Below are 8,779 nucleotides of genomic sequence, written 5' to 3' on the forward strand. Positions count from 1 at the left end.
ATGGCCTTATTACATTCCCTTGGTGTAGGAAAAAGGCTTTGTAAGCTTCCACAAAATATATAGACTAGTGTGCAGTGCAAAGAGGCTTTGAAGAAATCATGGCTCAGACCCACTTTGTTAGAGTGCTTTTGGGGGGCATGGGCATCTGCCTGAGGTCACTGCTTGAATGAGCTGGGAAATTAAACATTTTTCCTTTAGCTGATAAAATCAGGCTTTCTTGTTGGGTGACTTTGACACAAGCACATCATATAGAAGTAAAAGAATATTCTACCTTGCTATGATCATCTTCTAAGCTGCCTTGATGCTTTGCACCCTGCTGCAGTCCAGGACAGACAGAGAAGCAGAGCAGGGTTGTGCATTTGTGCTACCAAGCGGAGCTGAAACCAGCCTGCCTTTAGCAAACAGAATGTTCACTAAAGGAGGGAGGAAAATGTGAGCCATATGAATACAATCAGGCAGTGGTAACACCGTCTCAATTACATTTATCCTCTGAATGTAAAAATATAGCATTTTCTTACCCAAGGTACCTGTGTCCTGTGTATCTCAGTCGTGTCTTCTGAGTTTATAGGAAGAAGTGAATTTTTATTGGTTTTTGGTGTGAAAATCCATCCAGATATGGAAGAATGAGTTCATGCATCCTATGGAGACCAATAAAGTAGTTAGCAGCCATTAATTTATAGTATATTCGCTACAGAAGAGGAACCAAGAAAGAAAAAGTTATATTTACAAATTTAAGCTTGGAGATTTCTCACCTGGGTGCTTGGACATGCAAAATCTACTAAGCTTTAATCTAAGTGAATAAGCTAATGAAATGAGAAGGAAATTAGAGCTGTACCTGCAATGTCTTTCCATAAATCCATTCTCCAGGAACCAAGTGCATGCATACCTATATGGGAGAACAGGTTTTATCAGAGGACAGATATCTGTAACATATTAAGAGGGCTGCAGCAATTATGTATGCAAATTGTTGAGTTCTGTTCCCAGTAGGGAAAAAATAATACCTAATGTGGCTGATGCAAATCTGCTGCCAGCCATAGGATTCTATCATTTGTATCAGCTGCGATGGAACCAAGTGAATCCGTGATGGGAAGATTGCAGGCACATCCCATATTGTACAGTAATGATAATAGTCTGCATTTCTATAGTGTGTCCAACTCACACATTTTGAACTGCTTAGTCAAGATTTTCCAGTTCAGGCATTTAATAGATATTGGTAATTAGGCAAATAAAATGCTGTTCAGCTGAATGATGGAGGAATCAGTATTGATCCTGGGCCTCATGCTGGTGGAATAGTTGGGCCAGTATTATTGTGGTGGAGCTAAGAGAGCTCATCCATCAATGCACACGTGTGAGAGAAGATCAAAACAGCCCAGGTGGTAAATAACCTGGACACTTGCCTGCAGGACCTAAAATTAGAGATCAGCACAAAGACTTGGCAGGTGAGTACTCAGCAGATGCTGTCTTATCTCTCTATTTGCTTTGGAAGGTTGGGGCTGACCCCAAACACGTTGAAATCAATTTGTATCTTCTCCTTTATTTCAATAGGCTATGCACTAGCCTCTGATCAGTTGTGGGCCTAATCAAATGATTTTTCTCATTGCCAGCTAATTACTTCTATGGAGAAATGAAACTGAATGTTAGATGAGCACTCTGTAGGAACTGTATCTATACTGCATAGTTCAGAATAAAAAATTATGGGCTTGATTTCACACTATCTTACAGTCTATTATTCCACCTAAAACAAGGACAATTTCCCATTCTTTTATTGGTATGAGTACAGCAACTGAGTGAAGAGTCAAGTGGAATGACTGTAACAAGCTCCCTTCCTTATGCAACAAAAAAAATCTACTGCAAGCAGGAAATCATCTGCTTTCAGCATCCAAGAGAGGAAGAAGCAATGCATTTAAATTGCAACAAGGAGGTTGGATATCAGCAAAATGTTCTGTTGTGAGGACAGTGAGCATGGGGCTGGGATACCTGGGGAGCCTTTGGCACCTCCAGGTTGGCTTCAGCCCCAAGCAGGGGATGGAGCACCCAGAGACTTACTGGGACTTACTGAGACTTACTGTTGCCAGTGCCTGGTTGGAGTTCTGCCACAGTTTGGGGAAAAATGCAAGGTACAGGACAAAGATAAATTCAGTGCCATCACTTTGGGATGACAGGCCATTTGTTCTTTTTGATGCATGGCAAAGCAGGAAACCTCAAAATGTGAAATCTGCAATTAATTAGATAATGGGAAATCAATCATGCTTTTAAGTGTCTAAATGTTGCCAGACTCCAACTATAGCTTTGTGGATAGGACTGATCTAGTGATCACTTTCTTTAGGAATCACAGGTGGAAGGTGGCCAACTGATCCTATGTGCAGCTTCCCTGTAATAATTCCCAGCTAAACCTTCAAGCTGAGTGTTGGGTTTGAGGCATTGCATGAGGCACTGAATCTAAGCAAAGGGAAGATCTTTGCTCAACAATCCCAAAAAACTTCTTTGACATCATGGAGGGGAAAGGAAATGGCCTCCACAAAAGGCACGACTTGCTGAAAGCAATCTTGCATGCCAAAAAAAAAAGCCACTTAAACTGCGCTGTGTGTTTGTGGACCAGAATCAAGGATGCTGTAGCATGTAGTGGTTATGACCCAGCCTTATGGGACCCATACAGCACTGTGTCTGCAAAATGTGATATATGCAAAATGCAAACATTCACATGAGCCAGCAGTGCCCTGGCAGCCAGGAGAGCCAACTGTGTCCTGTGGGGCATCAGGCTCAGCATCACCGCTGGGGACAGGGAGGGGATTGTCCCGCTCTGCTCTGCACCAGGGTGGCCTCACCTCGAGTGCTGGGGGCAGTTTTGGGTGCCACAATATAAGCAGGATATAAAGCTACTACAGAGCATCCGAAGGAGGGCAGCAAAGATGGGGAAGGGTCTTGAGGAGAAGCCGTGTGAGGAGAGGCTGAGGGCACTGTGTCTGTCCAGCCTGGAGGAGACGGAGGGGAGACCTCATTGAAGTAACAAATTCCTTATGAGGGGAAGAGGAAAGGCAGACACTGATCTCTTTTCTGTCAGAGTTCAACAAGCATTTGGACGACTCTCTCAGACCCATGGTGTGATTCTTGGAGTGTCCTGTGCGGGCCCAGGAGTTGGACTTTGATGATCCTGACCCCTTCCTACTCAGGATTTCTATGATTCTATGATTTAGCCTCAGGCAGATGTTTACCCTTCAAGTGTCATGTAGAGTGCCACATCCTTTGTGTTGATTTTAGCATTGAGAGATAATTTCAGTAACAAGATGCTAGTGAGATGGAAGAAAATGGAGGGCAGGATAGGGAATTTAACTTGCTTGGTATATTTGTTTTCCTTCCAGCTTTCCACAGGTCTATTTTTTTACCTTGTACTTGGCTGTGTGTCTCTGATCCCTTCTGTCCTGTTTTTGTTTGCCTTCCTTTGTTGCCGATGGTTTCACGCTGTTTCCATTCCTCTCCTCTCCTGTGACACAGATTCTCTGCCTGAGCCCCGTCCAAGGTGTTGGACTCCCTGCAGTTACAGCACAGAGTCCCAACACCAGGGACATGACTTCCTGCTTCTCTGACAGCGTCTGCATTGTGTAAGTGAATGTGTTTTATCAGCCCACAGAAAAGAAGTTTCACGGCATTACTTAATGGATTCTCCTTTTTCTACCTTCTCAGGACACTGGCAGCTCTTCTTCATTGTTGCTGGTCTCTTGGTATCTACAGGAGACTATTCTAGATGATCTACATACAGTGAGAGAGTTCTGCTTAATGAGAAGACCTTACAGTCAACACAGAGAAAACAGATAAAGGTATGAGAAAGTTGTTATGAATAAACCTTCCCTATGGAGAGGGAAGTAGAAAAAGAAAAATATCTGGATCTCATTACTAGAGGAATGAGATACCTGTAGTAATTTGGATATCTCACATCAGTTCAGGGCTTTCACCACAAAATAGTCCTCCTATTCATTGGGACCAGGGTAACACAGGGATGGATTTTTACTTTTTTCCCTCCTTTCAGATGTGCTAAAGATGGTGGAAGGTAGGACCTGTACCAGACAATTGACACAGCATTATTGGACATTTCACCACTCACTCACTCATGTGGGGAAGTCTAACTTATGCCAAGTCACTCTGTCACCTCTCTGGTTTTGAATGAAATGTTGAGGGTTGTTTTAAAGTGTTAAGTATATTGGCAGTTATCCCAGGAGTGAGAAGATCACTAGTAGTATATTCTACTATTTAAAAAAATAAGTGTAATATTCAGAGATGCATTGATGAGACTTAAAGTTTTAACTGCTAATAACCATCTGTCTGGAGTTTGCAGACACCCCTGATCTACAGCTACAAGGTATTTGAATTAGCATCCTAACTCCTGTGAACACAGAAAGTTCCTGAAGAGAGGTAACCTCTGACTGCTGAGCAGTAGTACTGCTCAGTTCAGAAACACTCACACAAACCACTCTATAGCTGTGCATGAGCAAAGGCTGACACAACCACACAAAAGGTATCTATAAGGTTTTTTTGACATCAGGTAGAAAATCCATATCTTTGGTCTCATTCTTCTGTTTGCATCCTTGCCTTTTCTTCCCAATTTCAGATACATGTTTTACACTAGACAGGTAGTATGATGGCTTAAGGAAAAGAAGGTCTGTACTATTACCTCAGTGTCACCTCTTTACATTGTCTGTACCTTTGACATCTAATCAAACACACATTGAACTACCCAAAATGCACACATCTGGGCTCTTTGTAGAGTATGTTTGTTTTATTTTTTAAAGCTTTGCTTACCTGTGGAGTCTACTATTTACTGTATGATGCTTTTTGCCACTTAGGCACTATGCTTAATCAGATTTGCAAATTAATTCTCTCCTGGGTTTTCTCTTTGTGTGTTCAGAAAGCATAAAAAGTGTTAATGACATGCTTCAAAATACACACTGGTTACATTAGTCATCCTCTCAGCATAATAGTTTTATGGAGAACACTTTCAGTTTAAAAAAAAGCCACATTTCCTTTAATCCAGTTTCTTTTCCCTACTTTTGATCCCTAGAGTTATGTTACATGTTAGTAAACAGCTACACAACACGCAAAGGCTGTAATTGCCTTTTTTTTTTTTTTTTTGCTAGAGGAAAAGAGCTACTGTTTACAGCTTGAAATATCTATTATTACTTTTTATGATATATTCAACTGAAAACATTTTCATACAGGAACTTTGCCTTGTTCTGGAAGATGGAAAGCTGGTTGTAAAAATGAGCACTGCTGAATCACAACATGCATTCCTCCTGCTCTCCCTGAGCTATTCCCCCAGCCCAGCAGTCCCAATCCACATCAGGGCTGAAGCTGGATGGGAAAGGGCAGCTTGGATGGGGAGCACCAAACCCTCCATCAGTGCTGCCCATACCTTCATGGACAGACAATCACTCACACACTGTGCCCCTTCCTTATCAAGATGTTCAAAGTACCTCCTAGTCAACAAAACCCTTCTGTGGAAGACATTGCAAGGTGGGAAAGAATTTGCACATCAGAAAACGTCACTAATGGTGGTGACATGTGGGAGGAGGGGATGCTTGGCTAGCACTGCAGCTGCCCCCTGGCAAGAAAGGAAGACTGCAATGGCCACTGCACTGCAGCCCGAGAGCTGCAGTGAGAACAAACTGCAGCACATCACCTTGGAAGCGAGGGGTACTTCCCAGAAGTTATTTTCACGGACAAGAAGTCCATTTCTACAGACAAATGTGGCTGCAGTCCTCATTTTATGCCAGTGGGCCCGACAGAAAATCTCTCCTCACACTGCACACTCACCCTTGTACTCTCTAGGAGTCTTATCTACACACCCCACCCCAGCCCACACACTCCCCCGATCTCTCGGCTCTTTGTGTTTCACAGGAAACAAGTAGATAAACCACATCTTTCAATTTCCTAATTATGCAAAAACATAGAAACTCCTAAACTTTCAGAAGCTTAAAAATGCTGAAGTGGTTGGGAAAAACAGGCAAAGGGAAGACCTGAAACCCAATGGGGATTTCACACTGGGATGTCGTGAACATTACAAAGATGAGTAATGTGCTCACAGCACACTCACGTGTTTTTGCTGAAACAGAATAGTAGATGGTAGAGAGTCCCATCTTTGAGGAAGGACCCAGCAGCAGGAAAATCTTTTGTCTGATGGAGCAATCCATGATTCTAAGAAGAGAAAATATTGCGTTGATTGTTGCAGAAAGGAACTTGCTCAGCTCAGTGGGGAGGAACCTGGCTCTAGCACTGATCTCCAACAGGACCCTGGGGATTTCTAGACATGTTTTTGGCTAGACCACTTCTTCTCTCCCAGCCTCCCTCTTTTTTTGGATCTGTGCCTGCCTCAGAGCTGTGGGATAACCAGGACTTTATCCATTCTGCACCAATGTGGGCACATGCAACTGCAATAAGTGCATGCAATGGAACCCCAGCAAGAAGCCAGAGACCAGCTATGCCTGTGCTGTTGCTCTCCCATTTCTGAGTGCCACAGCCACTGCTTGTCCCATTGCCTTCACCATGGCTGTTACTTGACTGTGTTCATGGGACACCTGGAGAGGCTGAGTTCATCCCATCAGTTGCAGCTGCTTGTTCCCCTTCTCCCTGGTTTCATATGTTCACTCTCAAATCTTCTCCTTCTTGCCAGTTGTTTTCAGACCACGTGATTTAACCCTTTCCAAATTTCCCCGCATTTGGTAACAATTTTGGGAAATGGGAAGGGTATCCAAAGAACTGAAACTGCAGGGTAGGTGGGCTGGTGGTGAGTGCAGCCTGTCAGAGTCCACTGCTGCTAGCAGGGAATGCTGCAGCTCATGGTACCAGTACTTAGAGAGCCCTTTTTACCCCAGCTCCCATATCATAATACCTGTACTGGTCTCTAGCTTCTAGCTTGCTATTTCCTTGTTCAAATGTCTGTATTTCCTTTTTTTTCCTTGGGAAACAGCAGAGTGACGTGGAGGAAGGAGAATTCCTTGATTCTGGTAAGTTCTGGAAATGAGTGCCACAGTTGTCAGCCAGATGCCAAGAAACCCATGTCATTCACAGGCAACAAGTCACATTTGTTTCCTTAGCAGCTCTTCTGTTCTCTGGCACATTGTCAAGGACAAAGGGAGAGGGCAGGTTCATCAAGCACTGCTGGCCAGGCTTGCAGGCAGCTTGCAGGCTTGGAGGACTGGCTGGAGCAGGGCATGGGCAGGGCTTTCTGCAGCCTGTGCTGCTGCTTGGACATTGAATTACTCAGGTCCTTTAGGTTAATATGGTTACCAGTTCATATATAGGAAAAGATGTGTTAAAACACCAGTGTGATAGGCAGGACTTTTGTGAGGACCTGAGCACCTTCCTCCTGAGAAGCCTTGGCCTGGTAGAGCCATGCTGTCTGCAGGGCAGCTGCACTACCTTGTCCTGGATGAGGACTTGCTGCCTGTCCTGTCCCAAATCTGCCCCAGCCTCCATTTCTGTTTCCACACCGGGAGCAGAACATGAGGGTGGTGTCTCTGTGGCTCTCCAGCTCCTGCTTTAACCAAGAGGATGTTTGTTTCCTGCAATGGAAAGCACAGTCAGTTGTCATGCTAGAGGAAAATAAAACACAGGGCCAGACGGGGATATTTTATACATCTGCATAGAGATTTCATCAGCGCTTAACTTGGCTTATCAAACCAAGCCCTAATTTTGTACATCACTAGTGGACAAGCTCAAGGGACTAATGCAGAGACAGGGAGATGCTCAGTTTGTTCCCAGAGTGGTTGTCACATGAGACAGTCGCAGTTGGAGTGAGCATTGGTTATCCTGTATTGAAAATGGACACAGACCATGTGGAGCTCGGGAAATGGAAAAATATGATATTAATGCTGCAGATATTACACATTCCTAGCGATCTGCTACTGAATGGTGCCACATGGCTTCACTGCGTGATGCTTGTCCGGTACATTTGTTGCTCCGGTGAAACTTGGTTCCTTCAAAACACCCCATAGGCTGAGGCATTGCAGGTTGCCCTGCATGACTGTGAGAATCAGAAATTCGTGGTAGCATTGGGTGGATCAGGAATGTGGACTTTTTAGGTGGGGAAGGACTTACTGTCTGCACCTAATGATGGCCTTGGGAGTGGATTAGAGAATCATCTTGACTCCATGGGGCTCCTGACTCTTCTTGTTGTTTCTTGCAATTCCTTTATCTGTATCCATTGTGGAATGGGTAATCATGCCCATTTCAGCCTAATGTCGTCCCATTTTCCTTTGGTTTCCCCTTACATTATTATACATAGCAATCATTTTTGGCCACAAACATTTTTATTTTTGTTAATTGAGGTATTTCTCACAACAAAAATCTTTCTAAGTCTGGTTACTGTTTTGCCTTATTGTGAATATTCGTTCAGCACTTACCTTTGCCAAAGATGATGTAGTGCAAGCAGGTGTCACAGCCGTACTTTCAGCCGTATGGAAAACACATTTCATTTCTGACAGTGATCCTGCTGTTTCAGTAGAAGCCTACCCCATGCAGAGATAGGCTGGTTAGATCAAACTGTACTAATTGCACAGTGATTTGGAAATCTGTTCCACTTGCAAACAATTAATCCAACTTTGTAACATTGAATTAAGAAAGGTCACATTTCATAAATATTACCAAGCAATTTTCATAGATAATGCAGCAGGCTAGTTAATGATTAGAACAGTAAACTTCTGACGTAAAGCCATGATGAATAAGGGACATATTTTTACAGCTTCCGTTATTATTGCCTCAGGGATCTTAACTAAAAGCAGCAGAAATT

General features: G+C 43.5%; 1 long non-coding RNA gene across 1 annotated transcript; it reads right to left on the bottom strand.

Moving 5' to 3' along the window:
• Positions 1-516: 516 nt before the first annotated feature.
• LOC148223864 (uncharacterized) lies at positions 517-8,573 on the bottom strand. Its single transcript, XR_015802999.1, has 5 exons — positions 8,394-8,573; positions 6,881-7,553; positions 6,086-6,186; positions 836-886; positions 517-638 (listed from the first exon to the last, which is right to left on the bottom strand). It is a non-coding gene; the product is annotated as an uncharacterized LOC148223864 (long non-coding RNA).
• Positions 8,574-8,779: the final 206 nt, after the last annotated feature.

The sequence above is a fragment of the Sturnus vulgaris genome, chromosome 4 (genome assembly GCF_052056855.1).
Source record: "Sturnus vulgaris isolate bStuVul1 chromosome 4, bStuVul1.hap1, whole genome shotgun sequence".
Classification (NCBI taxonomy): Eukaryota; Metazoa; Chordata; class Aves; order Passeriformes; family Sturnidae; genus Sturnus; species Sturnus vulgaris.